Here is a 19,522-nt window from a genome sequence, read left to right as displayed (position 1 = left end):
CATTCATCCCTCCTTCCCTACCTTGCCTCAGATCCACCCGCTCCCCTATCCTCTCAACTTTGTGTCCTCACCCCTTCTTCAGAACCAATTTGTGCACTCAAATATTCTTGGATATGCAGTTGGCTACTGGAGCGTGTTCAACAGGGGCTATACTCTTAGAGAAAACCAGCCATCCCTCTCCCAGTTGCCAACAGTCACCAACAGCTTCATAGCTAGGGATAGGATTGTGCACTGGACTCCCTTCTCTGTGCTGAGATTTAGTCTGTCTTGAGCTTGCACAGATCTTGGGCATTCTGTCATAAGCACAGGTTCCCTGCTGTGCTCAGAAGACACTGATTTATTTATGTATTTATTTATTTATTAGTCAGTCACTACCTCTACCCCTTAATTCTTTCTGCCCCCTTCTTGTGCAATGACCCCTAAGCCTAACTGGAGGGGTATGCGGTGTACATGTTTCTTTAAGGATGAACATTTTACGGTCTCTTATTCTCTGTACCTTAGGCAATTGTGGACCATTATGTTAATCACCATGTACCATACATAGAAGCCTCTCTGATGGGTGTTGACAGACGCATATTGCTCTGTGGGTTTCATTACAATACGTAATTAGAAGTCAGCTTAATACCATGCCCATTTAGGAAAATAATAGCAGTAGGTTTCCCCTAGGGCCTAGGGCCTGTCTAGCCATAAGTTCTTAGCCTGGTGATGGTACCAAATATAGGTGTCATTCTGTGGAGATAGACTTACGTTCTACCAAAAAGTGGTCGGTTATTCCCATATGCTCATGTCCCTGTGGCACCAGTGCCTATGCCGTGCCAGGCTAGTCATTATTGAAGCTCGCAGAGCTCACAGCTGGGCCTGGTGGATGATCACTTTTCTCCTCCAGCATCTTTCATAGCGCTGTCCAGTAAGAGTACCAGCTAGTAAGGAGGAAATTCCAAATCGATATCATCAACCGGATTTCACTCAGGTATGTGGTATGTCCATCACTAGTGTCTTACTGTTAAGTTCTGGAGGAAAACCAAGAAGAATAACAGTAGCCTCTATGGTCTGTGGGCCTATGGGAGCCCCTGGCTAACAACCTCAAAACAAGTAATCCATCTCTGACACTGAGCATTTTATTTGTTCATCTCTAGTGTCTAACAAGGACGTTGTTGCCCCATTATGAGACAGGACAGCTCCATTTGTTCTCTCTCTCTCTCTCTCTCTCTCTCTCTCTCTCTCTGTGTGTGTGTGTGTGTGTGTGTAGCATCTACAATAATAGATTTCCATGTCTTTTTGAAATTTTTTTGATGCTCTTTCTCTCTCCCTGTATTCCCTTCTCATCACAGTTTAACACTTCTTGTTCCATTATTACATATTTAATCCTTATCCAAGTCTGTTCCTCTCTCATCCTTTTAACACCCCTCTTTATTCTTTCTTAGTAATTTCATGACATTTATGGGTATTCCAAACAAAACACACCTATCTGAAAATTCAAAATTAATATCTCTTACTCAGAGAGAAAATTCAAAAGAAACCTCCACATGTGAGAAAAAAATACGTGAAAAAAAATACTTCTGTTTCTTAGTTATCTCAATCAAAATGATTGCTTTATGCTCCATCCACTTATCTATGAATTTCATGATTTCATATGTTCACCTCAGGGTCTTTGAATTTGACCAGAAACCGTGGATAACATAAGTTGACAGAGGAATAGAGGTGGTTTCTTGAAGAGAAGTGGTAACGGGCTCACAGAAGTTTCAAAGAGAGCTGTCAGGTGGGCCATAGTAGCATGCATTAACCACATGTCAACAAGAAGTGTCTCCTGCTCACAGATCTCATTGTGTGCCAAGTAGCTGAATATCTCACTGACACTTCTAGCCCAACATGCAAACAACTGAACTTTTGTCTTCCTTGCTGGCACTAGATATTCTCTTGCATATCTTTTTACACCAGTACCCCTCTGCTTATCAAAGCAAAAAACTCCAGGAAACATACTTATTTCTCCACTCCCTAAATTCAATGAGCCATGAAGCTCTGGATTCTGAAGGATCAATGTCTGGATCTGTATCCACAGGACTATCCTTTGCTCTTCTTGTCATTCTTATCTGATCATCTGTTTTTCCTCTCACGGATGGTGATATTTCTTCAACAAAACCCATTTGCATGGTTTCTTTGGTTAATGTTGTAATGTCAACCCATTTATTCTCTTTTCCTTATTTAACTAGTGTGTGTTTGTGTAGGCAAACATACACATGTGGGTGCATGTTTCATAGTGCATGTTGGAGGTCAGAAGGTGAATTGCAGGAGTCACTTCATTCTTTTCAACAACATGTGGGTTGGAATGGAACTCAGGTTTGGGTTTGGTGGCAAACCCTTTTACCCACTAAGCCCTATCACCAGACGTGGCTCACTCTTAAAATCATGAAGCTTTAAAAATGCTTTCCATCCCTCCGTTCTGTTCTATCACATCTCTCCTCTCATGTGATGTTCTCAGTGTACTAACTGTATGCCATTCCTTTTAGGAACTTCAGCTTTCCCCTGTTTATTGCATATGTTTCCTTTCCTATCTACTGCGTTCATGCAAATTTGGCCTCTGTCTCTCATTTGAAACAAGTGTGGGAACATTTATGTCTTACCCTGCTCACTCCCTGGAGTCTTACCCTGGAAGAGGCTTCTTATTTGTCTGCATCACATCCTTTGAAGAAACGGGTTCTCATCTCTCCTTCCTTGCCTCTCGGAGCTGTTATTGATTCTCCTGACTCGGCATTGTTGTTCACGGAGATTTCCTTCCTGACATTTCACATTCTGAGAGCCAGAGTGGAAGGTTCTGTAAAGGTTCATCTTGACTGAGGACCATCATTCATCCTCTGACTCACCAATAAAGCTACTGGCTAAGAACTAATTGTTTCATTATAATAAATTTTCACTAGAACTAAACAACCACGTTGAGAAACAGCACTAGCAGTGAAATTCCTGAGTAAGTGATGGAGAGGGAGGACACTCTTATTTCCCGCAGTGCAAATGTGAGGGGGATTCACCATGCACAGTTTTTAATGCCCAGACTACGGGTGCAGCCAGCCCACAAGCACAGCTTTGAGAAACTGTATGCTTAACTCAAATTAGCTGCTTCGGAGAGATAAGTTCCATCAGCTAATTTCAGTCAGTTCTGATAGGTTTCATCAGGCTTCCAATTTCCTTAATATTGGTTGGACAATTAAGGATATTTATTTTCAAAAGCCTTTTAAAAATTAACCTTTGTGATATACCATCATCCTTTTCCAATAATTTGTGATTTCAGGTCTTTCAAATTGTCAACGAGATGACCATTTCTCTGTTGGAGAAATTGTAACAGCCTTTGGTGAGTCACTAACACAATCCAAAGGAAGTTTCCAAGTAGCTGCCTTTAGTGATGGGGGCTATTGTTCCTGGAATTACTTTTTCCATAGAAAAAGAAAATCTCATTTTGAAAAAGTGTCAATGGCAGAAATGGATTTATGAAGGGAAAGAATAAGGAAAACAGTATGTTAAGCACATTAAAAACATGAAATGGGAAAAAATAAACACTAACCTTAATGTTGCAATTACTGTAGGTGTTGCTATTAATTATTTTTAAAGGATAGTGTCAAAACTTCGAATTCAAACAAAAATAGCGACAGCTGAAGCTGTCACAAATCAAAGCAAACCTCGTTGCATATGTACACTCTTGGCTGCATTAAACACATACATTATTAGCGTGAACATACTCCACAGATATGTAGAAGTATCTCTTGTTCTAAAATAAATTTTAAAATATCTGACTCGTGGAACCTAGAATCCGTTTGGAATGCTGGGTTCAGCACTGACTGTGCTGTTTTATCAGCTTGACACAAAACCATTCCAGCTTCAGAGCTCCGGAGAATATGGGGCCCCGCGGCTCACAGGACGCTAAACGTTCATCCAGCAGAGGGAGCTGGTTCCGCTTTCAGCTCCGCTCTGACCTGCAGCCCTGCATTCCCCAGGATCTGCTCCAAGGACAGCGTTGGAAAGTGCACAAGCCTAGCACAGTCTGGTTAGAACTTGTTGTAAACATCCACGAGGCTTCTGAATGGAAGGAGAAGACAAGGAATCCCAAATCGTCCAAGGTTCCGGTGTGGTGGGAGACCAAGTAACGACAACACTCTCCCCCTCCAAATGCAGTCACGACTTCGCAACAGTGAGAAAGATGTGTCCTTTTCTCTCTTTTGAGCCCTTGTACTCTGTGTACAATTTTCAGAGAAGAAACTCAAAAACAGAAGAAAGGAAAAGACAAAGAGCCTTCACCCTCACAGAAGCGTGCATAGCCAAAGCCATCATCAACAGAAGTCTGTTCATTCCCCACGGACTGACCTTATGATTGCTCGCACGACTGACGTCCGTGCAGAAGCGGAAGCATGCGCTGTCGTGTTGCTTATTTGCTAGCTTGCTTGCTTTTCCCTTGTCTTGTGGTTTTTATTTGCTCATTTCTCTACTGAGACTTTTTTAACATATAAAAACATTTTTAAGTTTTACTTCTTCATTATTTGTGCCTCTGTGTTTTTATGCCTATGTGAGTTTGTGCGTCACGTGTCTGCAGGAGCCGGTGGCGGCCAGAAGAAGAGTTAGCAGTGGATGGTTGTGAGCTGTGCTGGAGACCGGGTCCTCCAAACAACTGAGCATTTTCTGTGGCCCCTACATATATTTTATTCCATTTTGGACTGTTTTCACTCTTCCTTCTACTTCTCATTCTTCTCCCAATGTTATGGAATCATTTCTTCTGTGTTTTTAATTTTAATTTTTCTCAGCATTTGGAATGTGGGCTTTATCACCTTGTTTTCATGCTTACATGTTGCTTTACTTTGTTCTCATCGTCTTTCTCCTCCACGACTTTTCCCTCTCCAGCTGTTCTACTTCCACCTGCAAGCAGTTCACCTGTCTTCGTTAAATTGCATGAATTCTCCCCTCCCCATTACCTTAACATCCCTTTTGTTATCATAGTTCCATTTCTACTTTTAGAAGACACACATACACATACTTTAAATATAGATTATGGATATGAAAGAAATGCTGTTTAACTTTCTGAGTCTGGCTTATTTCATGCCACATACAAATTTCTAGTTCCACTCCTGCAAAAGCCATGTTTTCACTTTTTCTTTATGGTGGAAAAAATATTCTGCTATGTATGAACCACATTTTCTTTAAGAAGAGAGTATGCAGTACCGAGACTCGGTGGATATATATCTACAACACGACTTTTTCTCCTAAGGTTCAGGGAGCATCCTGGAAAAGAGGGCAGAAAGATTGTATGACCCAGAGGAGCACAAAAAAACTCTGTGAGACTGTGTCTCCTAGAAACGACAGGAAAGCTTCATCCATGATTCTCCAACAAGATGGCTGCTTAAACAAGATACGGATAAGTTTAACATCAACAGACATACTAACTTGGAAGTGGGAAATCCCAGAGAGCCCCACTTCCAGACAAAGAACTACGAGGAATTAAGGAATGAGGAAAACAGAAGAAAGTCGCTCCTAAGGATGAGCTCCCTAACGGGTTATGCAGTTACCCAAGGGGTCAACCCTAAAATTATACACATACAGGCAAAAATAAACTGACTCAGCAGGTTGTATTTACATATTTAGAGATTTACATGTATGTGTAAAAAAATAGCAAAGCAAAGTGAGCCATGAATTTGAGAGGGACCTAGGGGACCATGGGAAGGACTGGAAGAAGAAAAGGGAAGGGGGAGATATATAATTATATTTTAATTAAAATTGAAATTATTAATGTTATTTTTAAGAAGATTCAGTTAATTCTATATTATTTTTATATAATGCATTTTGGTTGTATTCACCCCCTTCTATTGTTTTACTGATCCATCCTATCCACCCTGACTTTTCTACTCACTCAAATTCCAATTTCCTTTTTTTTTTTTCTTCCATTGAGGTTAGTTTGTGCTGCTCAATTACTGTTGGGTAAAGGGTCTAGCCGGAGTGTGGTAGGATTTCATGTGCTCAATCTCACTCCACTCCCTGCCTCCTTTTGTCTGTTTTGAGTTTCCTCAGGTTTTATTCACGTTGCACAACCACAATAAAATCATATGTGCAAGTGCTCTGTTGTATCCAGAAAACGTTGTTTCTTTGAAGTCATCCTCCACCTCTGACTCTTAAAATATTCCCAGTTTTTCTGTGACAATACCTGAGCCTTCAAGGAAAGGTATGAAGATGCCATAGTTTCTTATTCTACTCATGTTAAACAGTTAAGGGTCTCCATGTCAGTTGTCATCTGCTGCAGAAGCTTCTCTGAAGAGAGCCGAGAGATGCACTAATAGGTGGGTCTTAGCAATACATCATTAGGAATCATTTTAACATTATATCCACATAGCAGAAAAATAGTATTAGGTTCGCCCCTAGCCCCTATAGCCATTTAACCACAGCTGTTGGCTCTGTTAATGCCAAAGTTATAGGTTTAATATCATGGAGTGGGCCTTAGAACCAACCAAAAATATTTGGTTACTCTAATAACATTGATTTCATTATTGCTTCAGTGAACATATTTTGTCAGGCCACTTGTTAATTGTAGCTCATAGGGTTCACAGTTGGGGAAGACTGATTAATTTTGACCTCTGGTGGCATGCATAACAGCTTCCAGCACTGTGAGCATTAGCAAGTAGAAATGGAGCTTCCAGTAAGTGCCAGCTTCATTTCTCCATGCCCTGTGACTCAAGTATGTACACATTTCTTCATCTGACTAACATCGAATGGGAATCTTAGCCAATGTACATGGTACAGCAACAAGTATGACTATTATGTTCCTCTTGTTGTTTTTGAGATGCAGTTTTGGAGGAGACCTAGGCTGGCCTCGGGTTCATAGTCAGTCCTACCTCAGTCTCCCAAGTACTGAGATCACAGGAGTGTGTATCATGTCAAGCTTCTGATGTTTAATTCTAATCTCTGTCATTTTCTCCAAGTTTTACTTCAATTTGACCATTTTTCTCTCTTTAGTTTCTTTTTAATTTGAATTTTAATTTCTTACATTAATTACATTTTATTTGCTTTGTATCACAGCTGTATCCCCCTCCCTCCCAATCTGACCCTCCCTCCTGCATCTCCTTCAACATCCCTCTCCAAGTCCACTGATAGGGGAGATCCTCCTCCCCTTCCATCTGACCTTAGCTTATCAGGTCTCATCAGGACTGGCTGCACTGTTTTCCTCTGTGGCCTGGTAAAGCTGCTCCCCCTCAGGGGGAGGTGATTAAAGAGCAGGCCACTGAATTCATGTCAGAGACAGTCCCTGTTCCCATTTGGATACGTATCCAAGTATCCAAGTACTGAGATGCCATGGGCTACATCTGTGCAGGGGTTCTAGGTTATCTCCATGCATGGTTCTTGGTTGGAGTATCAGTCTCAGAAAAGACCCCTGTGCTCAGATTTTTTGGTTCTGTTGCTCTTCTTGTGGAGCGCCTGTCCCATCCAGGTCTTTCATCTTCTTCTTTCATAAGATTCCCTGCACCCTTCCCCAAAATTTGGCAATGAATCTCAACATATGTTTTGATATCCTGCTGGGTAGAGCCTTTCAGAGACCTTCTGTGTAGGCTTCTAAACCTGTTCCCTGTTTTCTCCCTCTTCTTGTGTTCATCCCATTTGCCTTTCTGAGTGAGGATTGAACCTGAGATTTCCATTTGGATTTAAGGCCCATTCCACAGAAAGAAATATATCTGATACTATAAGCCAGGAAAATATCTGTGACTTGTGAGATCAGAGGCCCTAGTAAGAAAATCTCTGCTACTGCTTTAATAAATGGATGGATGTATACTTATAAATTAGTATTGTTGTCAACCTCAATCATGAGGAAAATTTTCCTTTGATTATGTGAGCAGTGTTTATTATAGAGACAATTTTAGTCAGGTTCCTGAGAATAAGAACTATTGCTGTGTCAAATAGTTCTTGAATTGAAAGAACATAATAAAATATCTTTACCATCTAAAAACATTATAGAAAACAGTTTCTTCTAAAAGCTGGAGGACCTTTGGACAGAGTGCAGGGAATTTTATGAAAGAAGTGGGAAACAGTAAGATCTGGAGAGGACAGGAACTCCACAAGGAGAGCAACAGAACTAAAAAATCTGGGCACAGGGGTCTTTCCTGAGACTGATACTCCAACCAAAGACTATGCATGGAGATAACCTAAGATTCCTGCACAAATGTAGCCCATGGCAGTTCAGTGTCCAAGTGGGTTCCATTGTAATAGGAACAGAGACTGTGTCTGACATGAACTTATTTGCCTGCTCTTTAATTACCTCTCCCTGAGGGGGAAGCAGCATTACCAGGCCACAGAAGAAGACATTGCAGCCACTCCTGATAAGACCTAATTGACTAGGATCAGAAGGAAGGAAAAGAAGACCTCCCCTATCAGTGGACTTGGGGAAGGGCATGCATGCAGAGGGTGGAGGAAGGGAGGGATTGGGACTGGAGGAGGGAGGGAACCACAGGGGGGATACAAAGCAAGCGAATAAAGTGTAATTAATAAAGAATTAAAAAAAACTTAAAAAAGAAATTATTTGATAAACTACATAGAATATGATCCAGTTTTCATACTTGCTCACTATAGGCAGTCTTATTTAAGGAAGTACTTAGTCCTACTCAAATTCAAAGAAGGAGCTATAGAAATTCCATTGGCTACTGAGTGTATGTTTTGTGAACTCTTAATATGCCAAAGTTCCAAATATAATATATATTCTCAGAAGACAGGGGAATATGTTTGTTAGACAATAGAAGAATAAACTAAAAAATAATGAGAAAAAAAAAGCTGGAGGAAGGGGTGGAATTTCTCACAGTCTTTCCCCAAAATTGAAACACTACTCCTGGAGGGAGGTTCAGCAATCGCAGAATCTAACAAACTATGCAAAGCTGAAGGAGACATGAGAAACAAAATATTCTCAGCAATGCTCACCAAGGTTATACAGGTAGCAAGCAATTTCTGGAGGACCTAAAAGTCTAGGAGGGAGCTCCAGGGAGAGGCTGTGGTCCACGTAGTCCAATATTGGCTCCTGATGGAAAGACCAGGGAGGAAGCTGTAGCTGTTCAGTCCTTAAGACTGAATGTCTCAGTAGCCTCAATATGGTGCCTAAGTCCCAGGAAAGCCTTAGAGAGCTGCCAGTTTTCCATCATGTTGGAATACTAAAAATGTAAGTTTTAGAATTAGTAAAGTGGTGTCTCAGAAACAGTATAGATGAAAGTGACAGTGAGAATGAAGGCAAACAGGCAGAAAGCAAAGTTTCTTCTTCCATATTCTTCTCTGTGGACTGGTCCCAGAAGGTGTGGTTCAGATTTAAGGACGGATTTCTGACCACAAATGATCCAGATCTAGGGTGAGTCTCAAACAATCCAACCAAGAAAAAAAAGGTCCCTCACAGCTGTGCCCAGCTGCTTGGATTTTACTTAATTCAGGATGTAGTCAAGTCGACAACCAAGTTATCCATCACATGAGTCATTGTCCATACTAGGATGGGCTTGTCAGTGATGCAGCTGCCTTTGAGTCACCCATGCTCCCGTAAGGAATTCCCTCCCTTATCCACATTCTATAAATAATACCAGTAAACTCACTGCTTCAACAAGCTTGACTTGGGTTGAATAATTTCTTTTGTCTCTCCTTGGAGTGCAATCTGGGAAGGATGAAAGTTTGTTCACATGTCCCCAATAAAAGTCTCACGTGAGCCCAAAAAAATGTTTCTTCTTGTTAGGTATTTTGTCACAGTGACAAGGAAATAAAGTTAGTAAGTAAATGGGGCTCAGGAAAGAATCAGATGTTACAAAGACAGCAAATGACAAAAAATTAACACATAACTTTCAATAATATCCCTGAATATAACAGATTTTAATTCTTTAATGTTAAGACACAGACTAGTTTATATCTGTCTGTCTGTCTATCTATCTATCTATCTATCTATCTATCTATCTATCTATCTATCTATCTATCCATCCATCCATAATGGTAGGTTGTCTGCAAATAAGCATACTTCACTGGCAAAGATGAACATTCTGAAAATAAAAATATAGACAATAATGTTAAAGCAAATGGAATCCTCTACTCCCATACAGTAAAGCTGTCCTTAAAACAAAATTGAGAAGAGATGAAGTTATTTCATTTTGATAAAGCAAGCAGTAATGCTGTCTCTTGAGACACAGTTCATTAGGCCACATTTTCCCCTCACTTTTTTATTAGAAATTTTTCCTTGCTGATATTACCACTAGGCAGACACTTTCCTAATGGTAACAAGGCTGACTCTCATCATCTACAAATTTATGATGCTCACGTAAGTCATGTTTGTATTCTTAAACAGCATAAAGACTTATTTTTTCATGCTCCTGTCCATCTTCAATCAAATAATTCTGCTTTATACTGATTTTGTTTTAGGTTTACATACCACTACCCACTTTCCTAGAGCTAGAGTAGACTGAGAGTCAGGCTAGATCACACACCTGTCCCCGTGGTGATTTAGAATCATCTCAAATTCCCAGTCACAACCAGAATCCCAGAATTGGATCATTTTCAAATGAAACAAAGGTGTCAGAAGAATCTGCTAGCTAGAAAAAAAAAAAAACAAACAAACAGTGAATGAATGTCTATGAAACATTGTTGGCTTTTTTTCAACATAATATTTGTATTGATTCTTTGGTAATTTCACATCATGTTCCCCAATCACACTCATTTCCCAATCCTTCCGTGTCTGTCCTCCCCTGAAAAATTCTGAAAAAGAAAGAAAGAAAGAAAGAAAGAAAGAAAGAAAGAAAAAGAAAGGAAGGAAGGAAGAAAGAAAAAGAAAGAAAGAAAGAAAAAGAAAGAAAGAAAGAAAGAAAGAAAGAAAGAAAGAAAGAAAGAAAGAAAGAAAGAAAGAAAGAAAGAAAAATAAAGTCCAAGTTCTGTTATCTATACACTCAGTGGAGCATGGTCAGATTCTCAGCGACCTGCCCCTTAAATAGAACCGGGTCATTCCCCTCCCACATCTTGCCAAAAGCCATCAAGTATGCAGAGCTATACTTCACCATCCCTGTCACAGTTTTTAAGGTTGGGGTATGGTAGGAATAGGGGTTGCCACAGACTCCTTTCATATCCCTCTTTGTCAACTGTGCATCTGTAATCATCGATATCTCTGAAAAAGTAGCTTCCTTGTTCCTTATGGTCAGTGGGAAGCAAGGGCTTCCCCATGCTTTCTGGAGTCAACATGCACAGACTGAAGACATGGCTACAGTAGGACCACAAAGTCCGACAAGGAGGCAAGGTCACCATGGGCATCACCATGGCCTCAGGTGGCAACTCAGGCCACTCACATCAGCCTGGTCCTCACTATCATGTGTCTCCAGTTCTGTCTCTCTCCACAGTGCACTTGCTGCTCCAGTTTTCTAATTTTTCCATCTCTCCATCACATTTTTCTTCACTATAATGGTACCAGCCACTCCATGCTGTGAGACAGGGGAGCATCAATTGTCTGTGAAATCATTTTTTAATTAATTTTTTTATTTTTTATATTAATTACAGTTTATTCACTTTGTATCCCAGCTGTCTGTGAAATCTTAAGGGGTTTTTAGTTATTTTATCAGCCTTTAAGAAGGAGCCATTAGACAGTGTGAGAAATGTCATTTCTGACAGTCCTGAGAACCATCAATCCCCACATTCTCTTGTTTCTAGAGTCCTACGATGTGCCTCCCTTTTCTTCTATGACTGTTTTCATTACAGATAAGATAAGAAGTTGTATTAGCTTCTGCTGTGGTTGCTGTGACATAGAGCCTAAACAATCAGTATTAAGTAGAAAAGGTTTACTCTTGTCTGTAGTTCTCAGGGATACAGTCCTTCACAGTAGAGAAGGAACGAATCTGCAGTGCCTCGCTTTCCATACCTCTTATGGAGAGCAAAAACACTGAAAGCATAGCCGGATTATAAACCATAAATCCCATCGTCCTTCAGGTAGCTCCACTGGTGCTCAAAATAGCACCACCATTTGGGGATGAAGCATTCAATCAGATGAACTTGTAAAGAAATTCCACATAAAAGCTAGACCAGAAATCCTTATTTTGCCTGGTAGGCACTTGAGAGTGTGACTTGAAGGAAATATATGTAGACCTGTGTATTCCAATATGGAAGCCAAAAGTGTCACAGGATTACGGAACATTTGAAATGTAGCTGCTGCGAACTGAAGCACTTTGTGATCTAACACATGCACATTAGACTTTGAAGATGTAGCACGGAAAACAGAGCACAAAATATCTTATTAGTTATTTTTTAAAAATTATTATGTGATTAAAATGATTCTTTTGATTTGATGAGCTAAATAAATTTTGTTATTATTACAAACTCCTTTCTTAAGGCTTTAATGTATGCATTAGAACATGTAAATTTACCTATGAAGCATACACCATTTTTATAACAGTGCTGTTAAGAAAAGTTACATAAGAGAGATTTCAAATGCTCTCCAAGTACACTGCACTTAGATTGTCAAATAGAAGCGTTGGTGTCTGACTCTGAACATGAAACATGAAAAGCAGTAAAAATGGGAGAAAAGGGGAGAGTTTAGTGTGATCCATAATATACTTTCTGACTTTACAAGGTTATTTGCTTCAAAGAATATGGTGGTCTTAGAGTTAAAAGCATGGAAGCCCAAAATAAGGCTCTTGGCAGTTGAGGGGAGAGAGAAGCAGGGAAGTCAACTCCACTTCTTTTCTTGCTTCTTGCCTCAAGTAAACCAAGAGAGAACCTCTGACCTCTAACGGAGGCTATAAAATCTCAGTTCTAGGGGAGCCTTCCTTATGTCAAGAAGTAGTGTCTTTGTTTCTAAAGACACAGAGACACAGGAAGTTGGAACAGGATGTGTATGATCCTTCAAGTTGGTTCTTAGATAATGTCTCTCACCTTTCAACTGTATTTGTGTGTACAACTTTTCCATAAAATATTTTCCATTTCTTTGTGTCCCCAGTTCTGAAGGTTCCTATGTCATAGTAATTATATATATAATTCTGAATTCTGGCTAGCTGGTTCAACTCAGCTGTTCTGGCTCAAAAGTCCTCTCCAAGCTGACTGATTCAAATTGGCTTCTTTTGGTTTCTCACTGAAGCATATATATATATATGCTTACTTTTCTTTTTTTTTTTTTATTACAGGAGTCTCTACAGTGAACCTTGTGAGAAATGAAAAAGAAAATCTCTTTCTTATGTTCAAGAGACAAGAGTCAGCAAGTGGCACCATCATTTCATCAGCACTTGGAAAAGGAAATTCATAAATAGCATAAGGAGGAGCATAGTCCAAGGGGATGGTGTATAGATGGAGTAAATCGAGGGAAAGAAGGAGAAGCAGTTAGAAGAAAGGATTAGGGTGCTAGATGATTCTCAGCTTTGCAGCATCCCGTAGAGTCTTCCTTGCTCACCTCACAAGTAAGAAGTTAGAGAATCTGAGGAACACGCACTTTCAGGCACTGTGCACTGTAAACCTCAGCACAGTTCTCACTGCTAATATCTACAGCATGATTCTTATTATTGAAGTCCTCAACTCCACACCTTGCCATTTGTGCCTGCAAAAAAAAATCACTTCTGTGGGCTAAAAGAAACCTTGATTTCTTCTTAGTAGCTTGAAATGGGGCTTGGAATAAAATAAATACTCTGGGTTTTAATTGTGGTCTCACCACATTCTAATAGTGTAACAATGAATTTGTCACTCTTCTCAAGCTAATTTTCCTGTCTGGCAAAGATGGAGAATAACAACAGCAATGACCACAAAAAGTTGTTGAAAGGAAAAAGAGAAATGATTCAAATGCCTGACATTTACTAAATACATGATAAATGTATTATTTACAATATAACTAGAAGACCAAATAGTATTTCCAAACAACGGTCATATATTTTACAGAAGTTAAACACTACAGAAAAACATGTGAAAATAAAAATCAACTCAAGCATTCACAATTCACAGATTGACAAAAAAAAAAAAATTGAAGTTGTAGCAATCTGGAAATAAAAACTCATTTTCAAAGCAAAATGTTTCCATGATACAATTTGTCATGCTGACAGGCTCTGTAAGCTACATCTCAGTTTATTTCACAATTATAAATGTTTTCCTGAATAACACTGATATGAATGATTAAGATTTCAGAAAACAAGTATGAAAAAGAAATGTCTAAAAAGTCGCAGTATAGTGCATGCAATGCTTTACCACAGAATGATCATCCCGTGCCTTGATTACAAGGATTGGGTTTCAAATTCATTCTGTAAAATTTTTTCCACTAAAAGCTCCCTCACATTCCAGCCCTCAAACAACTCATTTCCTTCTTTACCTTTTAGTTTAAGCACTTCAGTCTTTTGCTTGAAATGTTTACCAACTTTAGAATTTTTCTATCAAATAAATGTGCTCATAGACACATTCACCCTTGTACATGATGTAGGAGGAACAACAACAGAAGATGAGATAGCATGTGGTTTGTGGCAGGACTTTTGATCCCATTGTGAACCCGGAGATTGTGAACTGTAAAACCCTGTTTCTTGTTTGGTGTGGTTGAGCCCTATCACACACCTTCAATCCAAGAACTTCCTGTTTATTGTAAACAAGTGATTATGCTGTGGTTCAGCCATCCCTAGCAAGAAACAGGGTTTTCCAGTTCATAATCTAAGGCTTCAAAATGGGATCAAATATCCTGCAACCTCGGTTGAGCAGAATTTTTGAGTGGAGATTTAAGCTCATTTCAACCAGTTTTCAAAATGATGGAGAGCTCGTAAATTGTAATCTCAATAGACGCACTTCCAACTGAAAGTTTTGGGTGCTATGTTTCAATTAGGTAACTCAAGGTGAGATAGGCAGATTGTCTGGAGAATTTGCTGACAGTATTACAATAAATAAGTGATAAGGCTGGAGAGGTTGCTCAGTGGTTAAGACTTCTGTTCTTCCAGAGGACCTATTCCCAGTACTCACATGGTGGCTCAGAAATGCCTGTAATTGTTGTTCTAGGGAATCCAATAGCCTCTTCTGGCCTCTGTAGGCCCATGCACACATGATGCATATAATTCATTTAGGCACACACACACAAAAATAAATCAATATTTTTTAAAAAGAAAAATACCTTCAACTTGTGAGAAGTAACCAAGGGCAACAGCAATAGCCTATATTGTTTTCAGTTACCTGGACTCTCTGAGCAAAAACTTGAAAGGAGGCTTCTCATCTCTGGTATTGGGGTTTTCAGTAGATAGTCTGTGGATCTTGGGGAGAGGTCACCCCAAGTTGCATAGCTTCACTTATATATGTCTATATACATATAACTTATCTATGTGTTGTGTATAACTCAGGTAAAAAGAATAATACAGCTCCTTGTGACTTTGTCAAACATCCTTAGTATTATTTATCCCTCTCCTTTTATCAATATTAGTCTCCCCCGCCCCTGAGTTAATTCACTTTTTCTTGTTTTCCAGGTTCCCCTGTAGAGCACCTGTTTCACGCTGTTACCTCCTCTAGAGCACCTTTCTCTTCATGGTCCCTTTTTACTTACCTGGTTTCTGTGGTTACTCCAAGTTATATACTCATGTCTGAAAACTCAGAGCTGAGAACCACAAATTAGAGAGAATATATGATGAAAAGCTACAGGCAATTAATGATGCTGACAGAGGGAGAATTAATCTTCCAAAAGGAAGAATCCCTTAATTTCTTCTTCAAAACCAAGTGGTTAGTCCTGAAAATACATAGAAACGAGCAACACTAAATAAACTCAGCAGGGGGTATCTATATATTAATTTGTGTATCTATGTAAAGGTTGTTTTTATTTCCTCAGATGAGGGGATGAGATGAGAGCTGTACCCAAGCTTTATGAATGCAGAGCTTGGGCTGAGCCAAGAGCATTTCTGCCTAACTATTCCTAGGCCTATGCCTGGAAGCTTCTAGCCTCCATACAATCTAATCTTCTGCAAGCTCAAATCTTGAAGACTTCAGCTTCTAGCCTCTGTCTGCTAATTTAGGCCTCGACTGTTTTTAGCCTCCTTGACTTATTGCTGAATAAGCTCACCCTTTCTACTTCTTTCTGAATTCTGGCTGGCTGCTTCAACTCAGCTGTTCTGGCTCAAAACTCCTCTCCAAGCTGACTGATTCAAATGGGCTTCTCTTGGTTTCTCACTGAAGTGCTCTGCTTGGAAAAACTGCCCCTGAACTCCATGAACTGAACTGCACAAACTCAATTGCACTCAGCTGAACTGTACCAAACTACACTGAACTGTCTCCATGGACTTTCTGTACTGTCTCTACCAACCCTTCACTCTCTCTGTGTGTGCTGCTCTTCGGTAGCTTCCCTTTCCTGTCTGTTCTCATCAGAGTTGGGCATACCCTGTCTCTGACACATTCTGTCAAATCTTTCTCTGATTTGTCACTTTATTTGCCCTTCAATTACCTGTCATTTTGGGGGATTAAAGGTGTGCACTGCATTTCAGCCAGAGGGATTAAAGGTGTGTCCTGACTATATTCCACAGGGATAAATCCTGTCTATATTCCAGCCAGAGAGAATAAAGGTGTGTACTAAGGGAATGTCTATATTCCATTTGTAATGCCAGGTTCATGGGACCCTCAGAGACCACCAGGAGATGACTTGGTGCAATAGCAAGAGAACTTTATTACCAGAGCGATCAAACTCAGGACTCAAGTCTCACTGACACCGCAGTAGAGAAGTAGGACCTTGAGCCCTGAGTGAGCAGGGTTTTTTAAAAGGAAAGTCTGTGATCAGGGTGTTTCCATGACAGTAAACAGGGGAGCACATGTTTCTATGACAGCAAATGGGGGGAGGCATATGCCTTGACATTACAGGATTAGGTAAAAGTTAGAGGATCAAGGTGATCTTCTCTGAATCACAATTACCTAAGGCATATGCCTCTCTGAGGAACAATTGCCTAAGACATATGATCACAATGGCTATTCTTTTAAATTCTATCTGAAATATTGGGGAGAATTTTCCCACCCGATTCTCATTGATTATTGCCAGGGAGATTGCCTCTATTTTCTATGAAGTATTTATTCGGTGATATTTCCTGGAGGCTGTTGCTAGGAGAGTTAACTTTGTTTTCTTCCAGCTGCACATTTTTTGATATTTCCTGGTACCTGAATTCAGCTCCCAGTCAAGATGGCTCTTTATTTCAAAATGGAGTCACACAGGCTAAATTAAACTCTTCACACTCAGATCACACAGACCTAGGTTTTTTGTGATCTCTTGCCAGAGCAGTGATGCTGCTGGATTAAAATTTCTCAACATATATAAAAATAATAATTATAGAAAAATATACCATGAAATTGAGATGAGATGGTGGGTGGGAGGAAATATGAAAAGAATTGGAAGGAGGGAGGAGGGAATGATATAAATACCATAGACATATATGAAATAAAAATATAATTCAATAAGAGAAATTAAAGAATCTACACTTGATAATAACAAAATGACTACTACAGCACAGACAAATGTTATACACAAAGCTCATATGCAACTGCTTTATTAATACGGAAGCACTTCCCCACACACCCAAACCTTTCTTTTTTCCATAAGTATACAGTCATTTAAAATAATAATAAAATAAAATTAGATAAATAAAAACAGACAAACCAGAAGAGAACAAAACAAACAGAAGAAAAAGAGCTAAAGAAGCTCAAGAAACACATATAGATACAGATACATATGTAGAAACCTCATAAAAACACAAAACTAGGAACTACGATGTATATTCAATATATGTAATATATCACATGTAATATATAATACACACCATAGTTTCTACCTTACATGCCCTTTGTGTGTATACACACACCCTCACACGCGCGCACACACACACACACACACACACACACACACAAATCACACGAAAAATAGAAAAAAGGAAAAAAAAAGCCCAACAAAGCCTTATTAGAGAAAAAGCCTCCAAAAATGTCATTAAGTTCATTTTGTTTTGGGTAATCATGGCCTTTAAGAGTGCCATTGTTCTATGGATTCTGTGTGCAGCGTTTTATTCAAAGGCAAGAGAACCCATGGGAAGTGTCCATAGTATCAGTCCTATTGATTGACCACCACGAGGTCTAGTCTTCCAGTGAGAGAGGAGGTGAGAATTCTGTTTCTGTCTCTATATCCTGACTTTTGCCCAAATGTTTATTCTTTAATGCTGACAGAAGCTATTGCCCGGGGCTCACGGGATTTTTATAAATCTATGAGTTGATCGTTTCACTTTTTAAGTATATGAATGTACCTTATTTTATATTATAATATTTAGTACTGTGTATTATTACTGTTAACAATGATGCTCTTTGTGTGAGGTTGTGGCCTCCTGGGCTTAAGACTTTTGTTAGCATTTCTAGCTTGGGTTTGAGTTGAAAAAAAAAAAGAAGTAAGCTAGTTTCTTAGATGCTGTCTCTTAAGCTTCTATATTCTTTGTTGATGTGGATGAAAGACAGACTGAGAGACAGAGAGGGTGAGAAAGAAAGAGAGACATAGACAGAGAGACAGCGAGACAGAGGAGGAATGGAGAGAGACAGAGAGGAGAGAGAGTGAGAGTGCACTGTATTCATATGCATTTCGCATAATGTAAAATTTATATTGTGCCCAATTCTATTTTGAAGAATATCCCCCCTTAATTTTAAGCATTCTCTTCTTCGTAATAGATTGATGACATTAAAAGTAAGCAATACATTCAGATATTTTCCTTGATGAGTTTCAGGTTATTAAAGGGAAAAACCAAGTGTCCCTTGGGAAATTCCAGTATAGCTGACATGCCAGTCACATTCTGATCTCTGTGTCAAAGTACTCAGGAGGTGACAGTTTAAGGGAAGGTTTATTTTGGCTCACGGTTTCAAGGTCTCAGCTCACGGTCACTTAACTTTACCATTTCTAAGGCAGTGCATTGCAGCAGAAAAGCATGTAGCAGAAAGCTGCACACTTAATGGTGGCCTGAAAACAGAAAGAGGGAGAAACCTGTGGGAACTAGCAACAGCCTCTAGTCGCAGGGGTGCATTCGCGGTGACCCGCATCTTTCGACTAAACCCCATTTTATAAACTTCCCACTGTTGGTCAATATGACCACCAGCTGGGGACAAAGCCTTAACCAAGGGGGACATCTCAAGGGCAAGCCTCAACCAGCAATATTTAGTGAACGTCTAAGGAAAGGCTTGAAAATTCAAGCAAGTAGAATGTTGATTGTCATATTGACGACCTTCCCAAATGCCTGAACCTTGTCATGGTTGACTCCAAATGGCTGACTCTTGACCCATTGTTTTCCCGTCTTCACATTTATTCTCCTCATTGTCTCCTCGGCACTTACATAAGAGCAGTGGAGCTAACTCTAGGGACTTCTGGTCATGTGTCTTGGTCTTCACTGCTAATGTTCCATTAACAATAATGACCCTCCTTGAGTCTACGCACCTTGCAATTCCACAGTTGCCAGGAGTCTCAGTCACTCCATGCTTCTTAGACTTTGGCCTTCACTGTCACTGTACTCTGACCCTCCATTAGTACCTGCAATAAGCCCGGACCCATCGGGTCTTATTTTTTTGGCCT

The sequence above is a fragment of the Meriones unguiculatus genome, chromosome 10 (genome assembly GCF_030254825.1).
Source record: "Meriones unguiculatus strain TT.TT164.6M chromosome 10, Bangor_MerUng_6.1, whole genome shotgun sequence".
Lineage (NCBI taxonomy): Eukaryota > Metazoa > Chordata > Mammalia > Rodentia > Muridae > Meriones > Meriones unguiculatus.
Note: the sequence above shows the minus strand (reverse complement) of the source record.